The 16799-nt window shown below is 45.7% G+C and overlaps 1 long non-coding RNA gene across 1 annotated transcript; it reads left to right on the forward strand.

Moving 5' to 3' along the window:
• The first annotated feature begins 8877 nt into the window (after positions 1 to 8877).
• Positions 8878 to 13090, forward strand: LOC131381180 (uncharacterized). The gene is made up of 3 exons (XR_009209727.1): positions 8878 to 8916; positions 12866 to 12914; positions 13017 to 13090. It is a non-coding gene; the product is annotated as an uncharacterized LOC131381180 (long non-coding RNA).
• Positions 13091 to 16799: the final 3709 nt, after the last annotated feature.

A 16799-nucleotide genomic window follows, 5' to 3' on the forward strand; every position in this document is an offset into this window, starting at 1 on the left:
CCTCACTCTCAGCAGACAGACACCCCTGACATCAAAGGCCATGGTGTATCTTCCCTGTTCTGCCCCCACCACCAAACTCCTCACAGCCACCTCCTTCCTGACCCTGCCTCTTCCCATCCATAACTCTTCCCTCCATCCACACTCTGGATCCCAGCTGCTCCCAACTTTACAAAACTCTCACCCTCCCTTCTACACCTGGATCTCATCTCATACCCATGTGTGAAGAAATTCAAGTCTCCCCCATCAATAAAAACACCCCCCACTTTCCCTGAACTCACTGGAGACACTGTCCTATGTCTCCCCTTTGGTCTTAGTCCATTTTCTGTTGCTCATAACAGAATACCTGAAACTGGTGTATGAAGAAAAGGAATTTATTTCTCAAAGTTATAGAGTCTGAGAAGTCCAAGATCAAGGGGCTATATTCAGTGAGAGCCGTGTTGCTGGTGGGGACTCTCTGAAGGGTCTTGAGGTAGAACAGAGCATCACCTCAGATCTCTCATCCTTTTTTTGGGGGGGGGGATGGAGTCTCGCTTTTGTCACTCAGGCTAGAATGCAATGGCACAATCTTGGCTCACTGCAACCTCCTCCTCCCGGGTTCAAGCGATTCTCCTGCCTCAGCCTCCCGAGTAGTTGGGATTGCAGGTGCGCACCACCACACCCAGCTAATTTTTGGATTTTTAGTAGAGATGGGGTTTCACCATGTTAGCCAGGATGGTCCTGATCTCTTGACCTCGTGATCCACCCACCTCGGCCTCCCAAAGTGTTGGGATTATAGGTGTGAGCCATTAGCAAGGTTCTTTTTTTTTTTTTTTTTTTTTTTTGACAGAGTCTTGCTCTGTCGCCCAGGCTGGAGTGCAGTGGCGGGATCTTGGCTCACTGCAAACTCTGCCTCCCAGGTTCATGCCATTCTCCTGCCTCAGCCTCCCGAGTAGCTGGGACTACAGGTGCCCACCACCACACCCGGCTAATTTTTTGTATTTTTAGTAGAGATGGGGTTTCACCATGTTAGCCAGGATGGTCTTGATCTCCTGACCTCGTGATCCGCCCACCTCAGCCTCCCAAAGTGCTGGGATTACAGGTGTGAGCCACCGCGCCCGGCCCCAGCAAGGTCCTCTTTCTCCAAAGTACCTTCAAAGGTGTATGTTCCCAGAGTTGCAACCTCAGTCCTCTGCATTACTCACCCTGGGCAGTGTTACCATCTCGTCTTCAATCACAGCTTTAGTTACCATCTATATTCTGGTGATTGCTAAATTTAAATCTTCAGCCTGAGCTTCTCCGAGCTTCCAGTCCACATTCAATAGCCTCCAGACACCTCTGCTTGCCCATCCCGTGTAAAGCTCAAACTCAACCTAATCAACACTCATAACTACATGTGACCCCACTGCTCCTGGATCCCCTCTTCCTGAATCTGTATTGCAATAGATGGCATTACCATAGCACTCAGACTGACTGACAATTGCAGGTGTATGGAAACCCAGCTTCCTGGCCTCAAGATGGAACGCTGTCTGAATTTTTCCTTTCCTCCTCCACCCTTTTTTGATTATCTTGATAACACTTTAATAAATCACTGCATATAAATTCACATCTCGAGTTCTGTTTCTGGGGAGCTCTACCTAATGCAAGTTCTTATCCTTTATTCTATCCCTGTACCTATCCTAGTGCCTAGTATACATTCGATGTTCAATAAATATTTGACAATAAATAAGTAGATGAATGAATGACTAAGAGTAGATGACATTGTAAATGTGAATATCTCCTTCCTTATTCTCCTCCATTAAGTTTATCTAGGGGCCAGGTGTGGTGGCTCACCCCTGTAATCTTAGCACTTTGGGAGGCCAAGGCACGTTAATCACTTGAGGTCAGGAGTTTGAGACCAGCCTGGCCAACATGGGAAAACCCCATCTCTACTAAAAATACAAAAATTGGCCGGGCATGGTGGTGGGCACTTGTAGTCCCAGCTACTTGGAAGGCTGAGGCAGGAGACTTGCTTGAACCTGGGAGGCGGAGGTTGCAGTGAGCCAAGATTGCACCATTACACTCCAGCCTGGGCAACAAGAGTGAAACTCTGTCCCAAAAAAAAAAAAAGATTTATCTAGGGCGATGCTTACTGAATACTATCTGAGTTTCTCAATGCATAGTGCAAGTAAGTCTTGGCCAAAAGTAAAGGAGAAAGTATAAGATCAAATCTTCCCGAAATGCAAAAGTCTCTGCTATGCTTTCAAGGAGACATGAGCCAACCCAAGTCTGCTCTGCAACTGCCCAGGAGCCAAGGGGAAGGAAGTGGGAAGCAGCATGATAGCCACTGCCTCTGCATCCCACAGCAGTCAGAACAGGCTTGCTCTGGGTTCAAATCTTCGCTTGTGAGCCCTCCTGCAGAGGACGACCTGAGAGGACACTGATACCCAGGTAGTCAGCAAACGACTTTTTCAACTGGATTGACAGCCTGGAGGGAGAGGCGAATCTGTCAGGGCTTTGAATTCACAGAGGGGGAAATCATTTGGCTTCTTCAAGCAAGCAGGATGGGCTCAGCCAGGAAGCATCTAATTTTAGCACTATCTTTGATGACAAAATCCTTTCAGGGTTTATAACCTAATGAGGATTTACATTTGGACTAGCAGTAAGGGCTTTCAAAGATAGGAGATGAGACATTTATAGATCTCAGAATACATGTGGAACCTTTAACACATTTCCAGAAATTTGAGTTTGGCCTCCTTTTAAGGTTTCTTTGTGATGCCCTTCTCTGTGGCTGATTCATGCTCCCAGCTTCCTGCTAGGATGTGGCCCATGTTTCTAACACCTGGGGCAAAAGCTTGTTGACTTGAGCTGAGCACAATATTTCAAAAGAGGGCCAAAAATAAATTGCATTGCACACAAAGTTAACAGAAGCTTATCTTTGGACTAAAAATAATAAATTTGGGAGAATGAGCTTCATTGGAGCCTTCCTATCGTACAGATGGAAGCCACTCTGAGACCCTGAACACACATCACACCAGGATCTTTTCATCAAGCAGTTAATCCTGAGATTTCATGCAACAGCCCAAAGAGGGCTTATTTGCTTTTCTTTAACCATCTCACGACTTTTTCACTGACTTCCCCATGTGCACCAACCCTGAAGGGAACTTAAAATGCAGTACTTAAGAGTGTGGGATCTGGAGTCAGAGGTGGAGTTCAGAACCATGCTGCACCACAGATAAGCTTCTGACCGTGGACAAGGTACTAACCATGGCTCAATGTTCTTATCTTTAAGGCATGAGAAATAACAGTAACTCACTCGATTTAGGGATATTTTGAGTTATCAAATGAGTTAAGACATCTAAAGGGCTTAGAATAGTGCCTGGCACATAACAAGTTCTCCAATAAACATTAATGATGATCATTAGCCATCTGTTTAATCTACTTATGTAAGACCATGCATGCTTAGTAACACCTGCCCATGGAGCATGTCTCAACCAACATCCCACTCAGTCATCCCAAGCACTGTCTCAACATTTGGGCTGAAAAGGGTCATTCTGTTATATTTGTACATATCAGCATAAGGCACACTCCCATGGCACTTTTGACTGGGCGACTGCCCTTGTATCCCGAAATCAATTCCTAGCCCAGCAGCATATATGCGTGTGTTTACTGATGTTCAAATGCTTACTTGTGCAGTTCTTTGCCGATCTGATACCATGTCTTCAGCTCATTTCAACAGCTTCATTAATAAAGTTAATTATATTGACATCTACTTAAGAATGAGGAGGAGGAGAAAAGAAGAGAAGAAGAGCAGCTAATTAAAGCCACCTTCTAAAGGATTTCTACCAATATGTATAAATGGCAGCATTAACATCTTAAGCTTCAGATGAAACTGTTCTGTTATCAGCCTAAAAGAAACATGTTTAAAGTTTTAAATAGTCTTTGTTGCTGTTGCTACATGCTCTCATTTATTTCTTATGTATTGACTTAATAAGTAATAAAGGCAAGTTTGAGTTTCTCAAATGTTATATCTGTTGCAAGAGCCAAATTATTAATAATATTATTATTATTATTATTTGAGTCAGAGTCTAGCTCGGTTGCCCAGGCTGGAGTGCAGTGGCACCATCTCATCTCACTGCAACCTCTGCCTCCTGAGTTCAAGTAAATCTCCTGCCTCAGCCTCCCAAGTAGCTGGGACTACAGGAGTACACCACCACACCCAGCTAATTTTGTATTTTTAGTAGAGATGGGGTTTCTCTATGTTGGCCAATCTGGTCTCGAGCTCCTGACCTCAAGTGATTCGCCCGCCTTGGCCTCCCAAAGTGCTGGGATTACAGGTGTGAGCCACCATGCTTGACCATTGCCAAATTATGTTGAGTAACACTTCAGTAAGTAAAGGAAACAATTCCGCTGGACTCTAGTGGCATATGAAAGTGTGAAATACAGTACACCCACAGGGAAGCAATCCTTTCTAGCAATCACTACAGAGTACTGCTTGTCCAGGTTTTTCCAAATGCAGCACTCCCTCCTGTCCTTTCTCTTCTCCTTATCTTTTCAGCATTCTGTGTTCTGGGGGAAGCAGGGGAGAGAACTTACACGCAGTTTAGGACAGGGTGCCTGGCACAAGGGCTGCCTACAGCCCTTGCAGTTACCTCTGCCTCAGTGAAGTCACCCCTCGTGGTCTTTGAGAATTCTTGGTTGACAGTCATTGCTGAAGTCCGTGGTCCCTGCCGTGGCACCTGAATTCCACACTGACCTTCCAGGCACAAGGTCCACTTTGGAGGCCTGCTCTTCCCTAGGATGTGCAGGACCCTGTGGCCTCTCTGGCTGGTTGCTTCCCCTAGCTGTGGTTTCGGCTACCCCAGGGTCACGAGCTCTGGTCCCATCTTAAGGGGTTTGCAGTGCTCACAGGCTTCCTTATGGAGCTCCTCAAACCTCTCTTTGTGACTCCTCCTCATTAGAGTCTTCACTCTGGGAGGAGGCAGAAAGCATGGTGGGTGGAAGGGGTCTTCTCAGACTCCCCCCAGCAAGCTCAGTTCTGGCCTCATTGCCTCCTGAGCCCCTTGCCCGTTGAACTCCCTTTTTCTTCGCAAGTAAGTAGCTGCGTGTATTAGTTCTCTTTCACGCTGCTGATAAAGACATAGCTGAGAGTTGGCCATTTACAAAAGAAAGAGGTTTAATTGACTTACAGTTTCACATGGCTGGGGAGGCCTCACAATTATGGTGGAAGGTGAAAGGCATGTCTCCTATGGCAGCAGACAGGAGAAGAGAGCTTGTGCAGGGAAACTCCCCCGTATAAAACCATCAGATCTCGTGAGACTTACTCACCATCATGAGAATAGCACAGGAAAGACCCACCCCCATGATTCAATTATCTCCCACTGGGTCCCTCCCACAACATGTGGGAATTATGGGAGCTACAATTCAAGATGAGACTTGGATGTGGACAGAGCTAAACCATATCACTGCATTTGCATCTTACTTTGTGTGCCCCCAGCTTTCTGGATTATTTTATGCTTTCTGTGTCCAGGCCTCTGAGCTTTCTTGCTGAAACCCACAAATCCTTTTGTCTCTCAACAAACTCCAGCACTTGTTCATCTATATCCTTTAGTTTTTAGACTGTAATCTGTAGAGCGAATTTCAAGAGCCTGCTTTGGAACTCAAAAGTCAAAAATCTGGTCTTTATCCTAGACATGATCATTCCTTCCCTTGAGAGCTGGGAGATAGAAAGCTGCCTGAATGCCAGTGGAAGGTAGAGGGAACAAGGGGAAAACAGCAAAATGATTCTCTGCCATGCACGGCCATGTACGATAGACATGAGAGCCTCCCAAAAAGACATGTTGAAGCCCTAACTCCAGTACCTGAGAATGTGACCTGGAAATAGGCTCTTCGCCGTTGCCACCAAATAAAGACGAGGTTGTTTTCAACTAGGGTGGGCCCTAATTCAATAAAACTGGTGTCTTTATAAGAAGAAGGAAAACACAGACTGACACGCAGGGAAGATGGCAATGCATCTTCAAGCCAAGGAACACCAAGGATTCATGGCACATTGGAAGTCAGGAAGACACAAGGAATTATTCTCACCTACGGCCTTCGGAGGGAGCATGGCTCTGCTGACCTGACACCTTGATTTCAGACTTCTGGCCTCCACAACTATAAGAGAATAAATGCTGATTTAAGCCACACAGTTGGGGTCACTTCCTATGGCAGCCTTGGGAAACTAATACAAGGAGGTATCCAGAGGCTGGTACCATCATGAATTGCTAGCCTACGCCACCTCTCTTCTCTGCTACCAGACTTCAAAATAGATGAGCATATTAGTGAATCATCTTTCAGAGGCAAGTGAGTGGACACCCAGCCCATCTTGGTTTCAGCAAGAGAGAAAATGTGTTGGCTTAACTCAAGGTCTGAAAATAGATTTTATCAGCTTCAGGAGCAGCTGGATCCAGGGGCTCAAACAGCATTGCTGTTACCCAGCACCTCTGTATTTTTCCCTGGGCTTGTTCTTTGCTCTTCACAGGTCAACCCTTTCACTTGGTCTATTGATCTACACTTTTATTCCTTCTTTGTGGTTGTTTACCACCAATTTCCTTCATCTTTCTCTGCTCAGCCAATCTATCAATCAATAATCAGTTTTTATCCTGAAAGCTCATTCAGCATGAGACAGTGTTGTACAGTGGTTAAGAGCATAGGTTATCAAGCCCATTTTCCTGTCAACTGCCTTCTCTGTGTTCTTGGGAGAGTTATTTAACTCCTCTGTGCCTCAGTTGCCTCATTTGTAAGACAGGGATCATTTAAAAACTTGGGCTCCTAGGGTTGCTTTGAGAATTGAGTTAGTAGATGGTAACTGCATGCAATTCAGTGAGTTCATGTGCATTAAATATGGAGAACAAGGCCTGACACATAGTAAGCGCCATATATGTGTTCCATATTTATGGAAGTAGAGGCACACTATGCATGATTGTTGTTATATTGACAGTATAACATTACAAAACTAGCCTTTGACTTAGGCTTGCCATCTCTAAAAGTTACATATATTAAGAATGTGAGGCTCTGAAAGGTTTATTATCTTTTCCAGGGTCACCAAGCTAGCAGAAGTGTAGCCAAGATTCCATAAGAGGTTGAGCACTTTCACTATACATGTTTGGTCTCTCCTGCACTGTCACTCTTTATCTTCTGTCAACCATGATACCCAAGTCTCCCTCATTCTAAAAATCTCTTTCCTCCACCCTGCTTGGACCTAAATGTTCCCTATATGCCCTAAAGTTTCCATCATCTGTCTCCCCCTTTATTTACTAGGATCTCGTAAAAGGAAGTGGCTGATACTGAGCTTTTCCACATTTCCTGTCCTTACCAGTCTTCACTGACCTTCTTACTCTTTACAACCTTATGTTCTTTCTGGCATTCTCCCAAAAATATGCTCTCGAAGGTCACCAAACATCTCTTAAATATCAAATCAAATGGCTTTTCCTAAGGCCATCTTCCCCCGACCTCTGTGTGAAGGGTGTTCCCTTTATCCATGGCCTCTTCCCTCGAGCCCTCTCCCACCTTTGGCTCCCTTTCACCTCCCGCTGGCCCATGGCTTTCTCCACTGCGACCCTGAGGCCCCCACTGCTCCAAAGCAGACTCATCAAGTGAGCAGGAAAGAAAGAAGGAATGATGGCAAGTTCTTCATCATCTGAGTTTTGTCTTTTGTTAAGCTCTAGGCCAAAGAAAAGAAGAAAATATTTTTTAACTACTTGCTTCTTCTAAGGAAAAATACTCTCTTCGGGCCAAAATAGAGAGCATGGGAAATGAAAAGAATGAAGTGCATATGGGGTTTCTCAGAAGGAACCGTGAACCTACCCAATGACTGGCCCCATGGGGATTGTCGTTGTTTGACAATCCTAGAGTTAATGGGTCCTGGGTACCCTTTGCCTCCAGGTACCCTGGGCACCAAGACAAGTAGGAACAGGTGTCTGCTCAGAAGGCTGAGGCCAAGGGCATGAGGAAGGCTCACAGTGGGCCCCCGCCCCTGCTGACCCATAATAGAGTAGAGAGGAATCAAATATGGCAGCAGACAATGGAGGAGGGGACACTGTCCTTGGGTAGGGTGGACTGGCCAGTGGAACCAATTAAGTGCCAATGGGACAACACTCATTGTAGAGGAGGCCAATGCCTACTGAGGCCAAGGAAAACCCGTCTCTCCCCTGCTGAGACTGAGACGCCGCCGTGTCACTCCCTGGAAGGAGTGTGTCCCCTCTGAAGTGAAGGTGGTGGGAGAGGAATCTGAATACTCATTGTGCTTCCTGTGAATTAGGGAGACTCTATTTCTGCTCCTTGCAAGAATGGGGCCTCCAGAGAGAAAGTCAGTCACATTTCTAGCACACCGAAGGTGGTGGATTGAGAAATTCCCGCCTGTCACAGAAGCAGCCTTTTTCTTCACCATCTTTAGATGTTTCAGATCCTGTTATTCCTTCAGCCTGATTGACCAGTTAGAGTCTATAAAAATCAGGGTTAGATCTCAGCAACAAAACCATCAGCATGATAGAGACCGAGAGACAGAGAGAGGCTATTTAACCGGCTTCCATCCTTGACTGTTTAACCGGCTTCCATTCCTGTGTGAGGTCACATTCCCTTATAATAAATCCCTTATGATATGGGATTTGATCCCTTATGATATGATTATGGGGATTTGATGCCACATAATGATGGAAGCTAGTTAAATGGTCTCTGCAAGGCTGTCATCTTTGTGTCTGGTGCTGGCATTTAAAGTCCACAGGGAGGCAGTGAGGAAGAGGGGAGGGACTTGAAGTGGGAGAGAGTGAGGCCACAGGCAGGCGCCAGAATCCAGGAGAACAGACTGGAACCTGGCGAGGGGCTGTGTTCTGAACATCACCTCTTCACCTTGTAGGCGAAGGAGGGATTCCCTGCGCAGGATTTTGAGCCTGGTCAAACACAGGATGCCCCAACACTGAACAGGTGAAATTGACAGGGTGGGAGGAGGACACCGTATACCATTCAGTGCCACACAGGGGTTGCACCCAGGAGCTGAGTAAACAAGAAAAGGCTAAGGGAGGCAGGCTCTGTGGTATCAAGAGAATGGGGTGCCCCTTGGCTTCTGCAGGAGGAGGTGGTTCCTGCAGAGAACAGAGGCCCCTACCAACAATAGCAGGCACTGTGCCTGGGCCTGGTGTTAGGGAGAGTGGCTTAGCCAGGACACCTTCTCTGCAGGAGCACTGTGGGATGGGGAGCTTGCCGTTAGGCTGGGTTCCCCAGATGTGAAGGCACACACATAATATTGGGCTGCAGCTTTAGGCCTCATACCCTAGTCTCTCACACTTCTAGGCCTCAACTTCAGTGACAGGGCTGGGGGTTCTGCAGCAGAAGCTGGCTTTCCTTGTCATGAGGCTGAGTCTGCCTGCAGCCCAGGAGTTGGAGAACAGAGTGGGCATTCAGCAGGAGCTGGAGGCTGAGCAGCCAGATGAGTCACAGGTGAGGACAAAGTGCACAGGCAGTTTCAGAGCCTAGCCCTGTGCATTGGCCCCCAAGGGCTGAAGGAACACAGCAGTTGCTTCTCCTTTACCTTCAAAACCTCCTGCAAATGCCCTGTGGCCCACCTCCAACCCACCCTCCAAGGGGAGTGGAATTCTGGAAAATGTAACTCCAGCGTAGCCAAGTCAACCTGTGAAGCCACCACAATCCCTGCCTTTCTTCCACGTTCAGTGGAAGTTCCATTTCCTGATTATCTCAGCTGAATATGACCCCTTTCTCCTCTGAACTTCCTGATCCTTCTCTAATGGCACTTTTCACTTTGTGCTAGATAATAACCATTTGTGATTACATTTTATTTCCCCTAATAATGATAATTAAACCATGACAGGCCAGGTCTTGCCCTGTATCTCCTCTAATTCTCCCAACAGGCAGAAAACAAGCATGATGATACCCCTCTTCCAGGTGGAGAACACTACTCAGGGAACATGGGAAACTCGCCTGAGACAATGGCAGTAGAAGGGGGCAGTGATGTGAGCCTGAAACCTAGACCCTCTGCTGACACTCAGCCTGCACACCAGCTCTCAGCTCCCCAAGGGAAAGGGACTGTGCCTTATCTGTGTCACTTGCATGCTGACTATTTCTGTAGCTTGCACAGAATAGTAACCCACTTGGGATTCATTCAAATCCTTTCCTGTGTGCAAAGCAAAGGACCCATTTTTATGGAGACCACAACTGCAATTGATTAAACCTCAAATCACCATGCAGTTGATATTGACTGGCCCCTCGCAATGTTCATGTCCTCAAACGATGTAATGACACTTCTGATGACATGTTTTTGACTTGGGCCCCCTGACCATGCCTCAGGCTCCAGGCTCTGTGTTCAGTGCACACAGTCCTTTGTTTGATGCGCACCGCAGCCCCCAAGGAAGGTGTTACTACCCCCATTTTACAAGTGAGGAATCTGAGACTTGCAAATAACCACTTGCCCAAGGTCATGGACTTATGAAGTACAAGAGCTGGAGACTGACACACCCAGAACTCCTTATCGCTGTCTCAGGGGCTGCTCTTGCAAGGTGAGCAGGCTTCACCTTGTACCACCTGCCAGATTCTAACATGTCTCAATGCCCTTCTCCCCTCCAGATGCCTCAGCTCCCACCATCCTTGCTTGCCAATGCTGTCTACTCTGTGTCTCAACCACTGCTTGTTTCTGTGTTTTCTTGTCCATCTCTGCAGCCATTGCTGGGGCCAGGTGCTCCTTCTCTCAATGCAATGTTCTCCCAACCAGGCCCCTGGACTCCAATCCTTCTCCCTCCATTCCCTCCTTTGTAGTCCTGAAAACTCCATGTTCCTGAAATGGGAATCTGATCGCATAAGCCCTCCACTGACATTTTTGGTGACTTCCTGCTGCCCCAGGACATGACACTCAGGGTCCCTGGTCTCGCTGTACATACTACACAGACTCAACTCCCCAGCGCCTTGCAGCAGTAACTCCAGAACTCACCATGGCTCTCCATGCCTCTGAGCTTTTGCTCAAGGGCTTCCCTTTATTGGGAACACTTTGCCATGCCTAACTCCTACCCAGTCTTCAGAATGTCCCCCTTCAGGTGTCACCCCGAGCCCACATCTGGGACAGATGCTCATGAGTACCCTGGGAATCCTCCATCAAAGCCAGGGTCACCCTGAGCTCTGACTACTCTACTTGTCTCCCCTCTTACCAGATGGAGCTTCTGGGTCCAATGGGTTCATCTATTCATCTTGGCACCCCCACTGGTCTAGCCCAGTGCCTGGTAAACAGTAGGGGCTCAGTATAGTTTTGTGGAGTGAAAACAGTGATAAAACAGCAACTGCACATTGATTGAGTCCTTATCACATGCCAGGAACCTAGAAAGCCCTTCCCAGGCATTATCTCATGTGATCTTCCCAATATCCTTATGAAACAGCAATCTTCATTTTACAGATGCTGAAACAGCGGCACAGAGCTGGAGAGCTGTAATAACTCCCCCCATGCTACTCATGAGTGGCTGAGCCAGGCGTGGGGCTCCATGGCTTGGATTCCATCACCACGCGCTTCCCAGGGCTGACCATGCAAGGCTTTGAGCACCCAGCCTGCACCTTCGGCAGATGAGAAGCTGTGCTCTGGGATCCATGACAAAGCAAGGGTTAACTTACCTAAAATATGCTGTGCTGCTGTGTAGGGCCCTTAGGAGTTAGCAGGGTATTGTTTAATGAGGGAGCATTTCCCAGGGTCTGGATTGTAGGAATTAACAAGCTGGGGTCAGGTCAAGTTACAGACTCATGGGAACCTCCTCAGCCTCAAAGAGAATCAGCAGCTTGATAAACAAGAAAAAAAAAAAAAAAGACACCTGCCTAACAGAGACCCCAGGGTTAACAGAAAGGACATTCATACTAACAAAAATTTCAGGCTGATAAACATTGGAAATGCTGCCCCTCTCTTCACTTCAGGAGGGTTTATTGCTTCTTGGGGTGACCAGTTGCTCCTTGCAGAAGAGGCTATTCATGGGCCCAAGCCCTGTGAGGCCATTAAGTCTTTTTCTTTTTTAGTTACTTTTCTGAACGTTTTTGAGTTTTCTCATTAGGATGAAAGCAAATCTTATGCTGTAAACAGTTTAAACATCCTCTACCGTGTCCCCATTAAGCAGGAAGTCCTCTCACATGGTAAGCAATGGCTATTTTTAATTAAGTTTCACTGCTAATGTTTCATAATTTTCAAGTAACTCTTCAAGTTGATATTTTCAGCCAAAGGGAGCTCTTGGGTTTAGGCCCAAATGAACAATTTGTGAAAGACTTAGACTTCCTTAACCCAAATGCCTTCAGTTTAATGAGAATTTTTAAAAATGTTTTTACTTTTTCTTTATTTCCTCTTTATCTTGGGTCTTGGGTTGATTACTATCTCTTACAAAGCTGGCATGCCTTTTGCTTCTTCTGCTAACCACTCTTCTTTGTCCTCTGCATTCAAGATACTACCTTTGTATACCACACCAGATTCACCGGAGGCAGGGCTCCTGGCCTCTTGAATTTAAGGAGGGCTCGCCAGGATCCCACATCCTTGTTCCTTCCTCAGACACAAGTGAGGGGGCATTATAAGTTCATAGATGTCAACCAGAATGCCTTCATGGAAACCTTATGACATTCTCTCAAAAAAAAAAAAAAAAAGTAAAATAAAAACCAACCCAGTTCATGGTAGATATAAATATGCTGTATGATCAGATGTCAGGCTTCCTCATCATTGGCATCAATATTTGGATATTTGCATCTGAAGCAACATGATTTTTGGAGTGTTATACAAATGTAAGGCACCAGAAGTGGACACAAAGCCCTTTGGTAGCAACAGCAGTCCGTGTCCTCAACCCCATTCTTGGGCTGCTGCAAGCACGGGACCTTTGATAGTTTAACATCCATATTCTGCTCTCTACAGATGAAAAAGATCAGAGGCAGAAGTCATCATGAAGATACTGCGAGTGCAGGTGAGTCAGCCAAAGTCACATACCTCCAATGGGCAGCCAGGGGGAGGTCAGAACCCATGTCTCACTGACTCCAGTTTCTGCTTTCGTCCACTCAAAAACCAGAGTGGATTCTAGAGCCAACCCAGCCACTGAAATAACCAGGAGGAAACAAGAGCCATTCCTGGGGAGGAGAGGTCAAGAGTGGCAGTCAGACTTATGCGGAACTCACATTAGAAGAAGATGGCACCTCTGAGTTACTTTAAGGGACCTCTGCCTCAGCACAAATGAAGCTAGGAGTACAATTCATGAACAGCTTTCTATATTTCAGAGTCAATACTTTGAGGAATAATTGCTGGAGACTGGCTTACCATTTTTAAATCAGCCAGAACACAAGTGGTTGTCCATCGAATGCAGTCAGTGAATGGCCAGAAAGAAAAGGACATCGCAGAACCACACCAGTGGAAAGAAGAGGGCAGAGACAGGGTCTCTTCAGTGGCCCCAACTCTTAGGGGAAAATGGATTTGCACTCAGTACCAGAACCAGGCTATTCTTAGGGTACATAGGAATATTGGTTTCTTAAGCACATATTATAGTCAAAGTCTCCTGCCTAGTCAGCTATGTATACATCTTCCCTAGCATGATTTTGATTCTTCCCAAACCTTTTCCTTGGTTACCTGTAAGGCACTGTGGAGTGTAAGGCACTGTGGAGAGGCCTCTTCTAGGGAGACTGGGAAGGAAGCTGAACAGGAGCGGTCACCCACCATCCACTGTTAAGGTTCTGGATCTCAGAATAGGTGGAACCGGGATGTCTCCTCCGTCAGAGCCTGTGAATGGGGCCCCCACTTGGTTGAGTCTGCCCAAGGTCATACATTTGTACATAAAATTAAATAAGGGAAAAGGGGAGCATCTATCCATTATGGATCTTTTCAAGCACATCACAGTTTCCCAATAAAGAAGGACTCAGAGAAAGATCAGAATAACTCAAACTTCTACCACTAGTTTGAGCTGCCCTTTCCAATCAAATGTTCAGCATTTTCTATTCAATAAAGAGCATTTTCTACTCAATAAAGAACACTATCAAATGTTCAGCATTTTCTACTCAATAAAGAGCATTTTCTACTCATAAAGAACACTATCAAATGTTCAGCATTTTCTCCTTAATAAAGAGGCAACTACAAGTCCTGGAAAATATGATTCCCACTTTTAAAACTGTATCATCTGATTAGAGAAGTGAGATGAATAGACTTCACATACATAATAAGACAAAACAGATTAAATTTAGTGCTGAATTATGCATTCAGGAAGAAAGATAAGGCCAAGGTAACCACAGGAGCCTTTGAGGACATAGTTATCTCAGTATTAAAAGGAGGACTGATTTGGATGATGGAGGAAAGACCTAGATGCTCAAGGACCACGTGTGTGAGGGAGAAATGTGAAATGGAGGCGCGACATAGGCTGGGATGTTTTCTCATCTGTAAAAGGAGAAAAGCATCAGTCTTTTCAGCCTTATTGGATTTCTCTGAGCAGGAAATTTAGGTAGCTGGTGTGTTTCAATTCAAGCCTGATGAGGAAGTTAGAAGCCATGGGGTCCTTGGAAGAATGACTCCCTGTAGCCAATCAGAAGATTCCCCCATAAGCCTCTCTCCCTCCTGAGGTACCACTAGCCTCACCCTATTGCTCTGTCTGCTGCTCCCCACGGCTCTCCTCAGAGTAGAGGAAAAGTGGGGTAAAGCAGCACTCCTCTTCCACGAAGACCAGGGAGATGTCTTCAAGACTGGGCACCCCAAAGCAGCCTGAACCTCCTCGTGAGACGTTGCAAGAATCCAGGAGTTCCCTGTGGATTGAGTGAATACCAAAGGTTGTCCTGGCATGTGGATACCCAGTCAAGAGGGGTCTTTTAGGCATGAAGCAAGAAGCTGAGGCCATGACTTCCTATAGTGGGAGCTAAGGAGGTGGAGATCTCCATACGGTCTCCAAAGAACCATATGGGTGTCCACCAATGACAGACCCTTGGACTTCCAGGTTAGGAAGAGCACCAAAGGCCAGCATCAGCCACCGAGGCCACAATACACAGCAAAGCAGACTGTCATCTCATCCAGTCACTCGGGGGGCACTTGCACTTTCTTGCCAACTTCCTCACCTTATACTCAGAGGATCCTAGAAGAGAGATAGGGAGGAAGAGAAGAAGAAGGAGGAGGAGGAGGACAAGGATGAGGGGGATGAGGAGGAAACAGCTGAGGTATACTTGCTCTGTAGGCAGAAGACAAGAGATCTGAACCCATCTCGAGAGTGACTTTGCAGGTGAACAGCACTGAATCCTGAGTAGCAAGATGAAACTGCGCCAAGAATCAGTGGGGCTGAGAAAGAAGTACAGGCTGCAGTAGAAAGTCATTGAGGATGCCTGGAGAAGGGAGGGTTCATCCTAGCAGAGTTGGAAGGGGCAAATATTGGAAAAAATAAAACTACAGGGTTTCTCTGTGCATCCTGCCAGTGAACTGACACTTCACAAGAAGCCAATGTTCATTTGTATTTGTGAGAAATGAATATGTTCACGTTTCTAAAAGTTAGCATTTCGGGCTTCTACATAAACCTATGGCTCAAGCTTTGTCAATACCTTTGCGTTTGCTTCTTATCAAGGAATCAGAAAAAGCAGGAAATCATTAGCTTCGTAATAGGGGCATAAGACATCTAATTCACAATGCTTTTTTTTTTTTTTCCTTTTTTGCCCTGCTGCAGTCCAAAGTGACAACAAAAGCTATTTCCCCTAATTCACAACAACCTCAATTTCAGTTGACAGAAAATTCTCAGACAGTGGTTGTTTTGGTGAGCACTACATTTACCCTACAAAGAAATATTACATATATATGCAAAAAGCCATATTTACATAAAGAAGCGTCCAGTAAAATAAACCATTTGCTACAAAGCAGGTTTCAGGACCTAAGCATTCAAGTTAATTTGACTGTAGGGAAAGTCCTTGAATGGGAGGGGATCTTAAGTATTCAAAAATTTCCAATAACCTAGTTTTTTTAAGTTTATGTATAATTGTCATGATTTTTAGAATTCTCTTTCAGTCATATTTTGTTTTTTATGTCTAAAGTTGCAATTGACTCAATAATGCCCTGGCACCCTGAAAACATTAACGAGCATGTTTGAAAACTGGTTTGGGGAACCTATAGAATCATTCACAAGAATCCTCAAAAACCTGCCTTAAAGGTCCCGTTTATTTATTTCGGGAATACAGCAAAGGTGGGCCTTCCTGGTGTGAGCTTCCTTCTCATGATCTTCACAAATAAAGAAGCAAAACCAAAATAGTCAAATGGCTCTGCTCAGGGTCACGAAGCAAGTGCATCAAAAATGGAAATGGACATTCTCTTTGTCTTTTTGCCAGTCCAATGACCACACACAAATGGCTTCTCAACATGGTGGGAAAGTGACGACCTATTCCCTTTATTCCTCTAATATCAGCAACATAGAGAAGCCGCATGGACAGGGTCCTTGGAGAGAGGCTCTCCTTAGGCTGTGACTCTGGACCACAGACACTCCCTTCCTAAGAGTGACAGACACAAGTCAAGCACCCAAGTTACTCAATTATTTCTTTCTGAGATTTGCCAATTCCCAATGAAAGCCAAGGAACGTTGTTACAAAATGTCAGTGATTTTGGATGCACTGTTTAATTTCTATGTTGATTCCACACACAGAAGCACAGGAAAATCTTTTATGACACTAATGTGAAACAGAGCTGTGGGTCTGGATTTGTCTGGACTGGAGGAACCTGGTGTTTTTGGGTTCTGATGGCAACCGGCTGGGGATCAACCCCATGTAGCTATCTCTTGGGCAACTCACCTGATTCCTAGAAACCAAAACCCATTCCAATTTTTACTTCTTTATCCCTATCAAAAAAAAAAA

This window comes from Hylobates moloch, unplaced genomic scaffold (assembly GCF_009828535.3).
Source record: "Hylobates moloch isolate HMO894 unplaced genomic scaffold, HMol_V3 SCAFFOLD_14, whole genome shotgun sequence".
NCBI classification, from domain to species: domain Eukaryota; kingdom Metazoa; phylum Chordata; class Mammalia; order Primates; family Hylobatidae; genus Hylobates; species Hylobates moloch.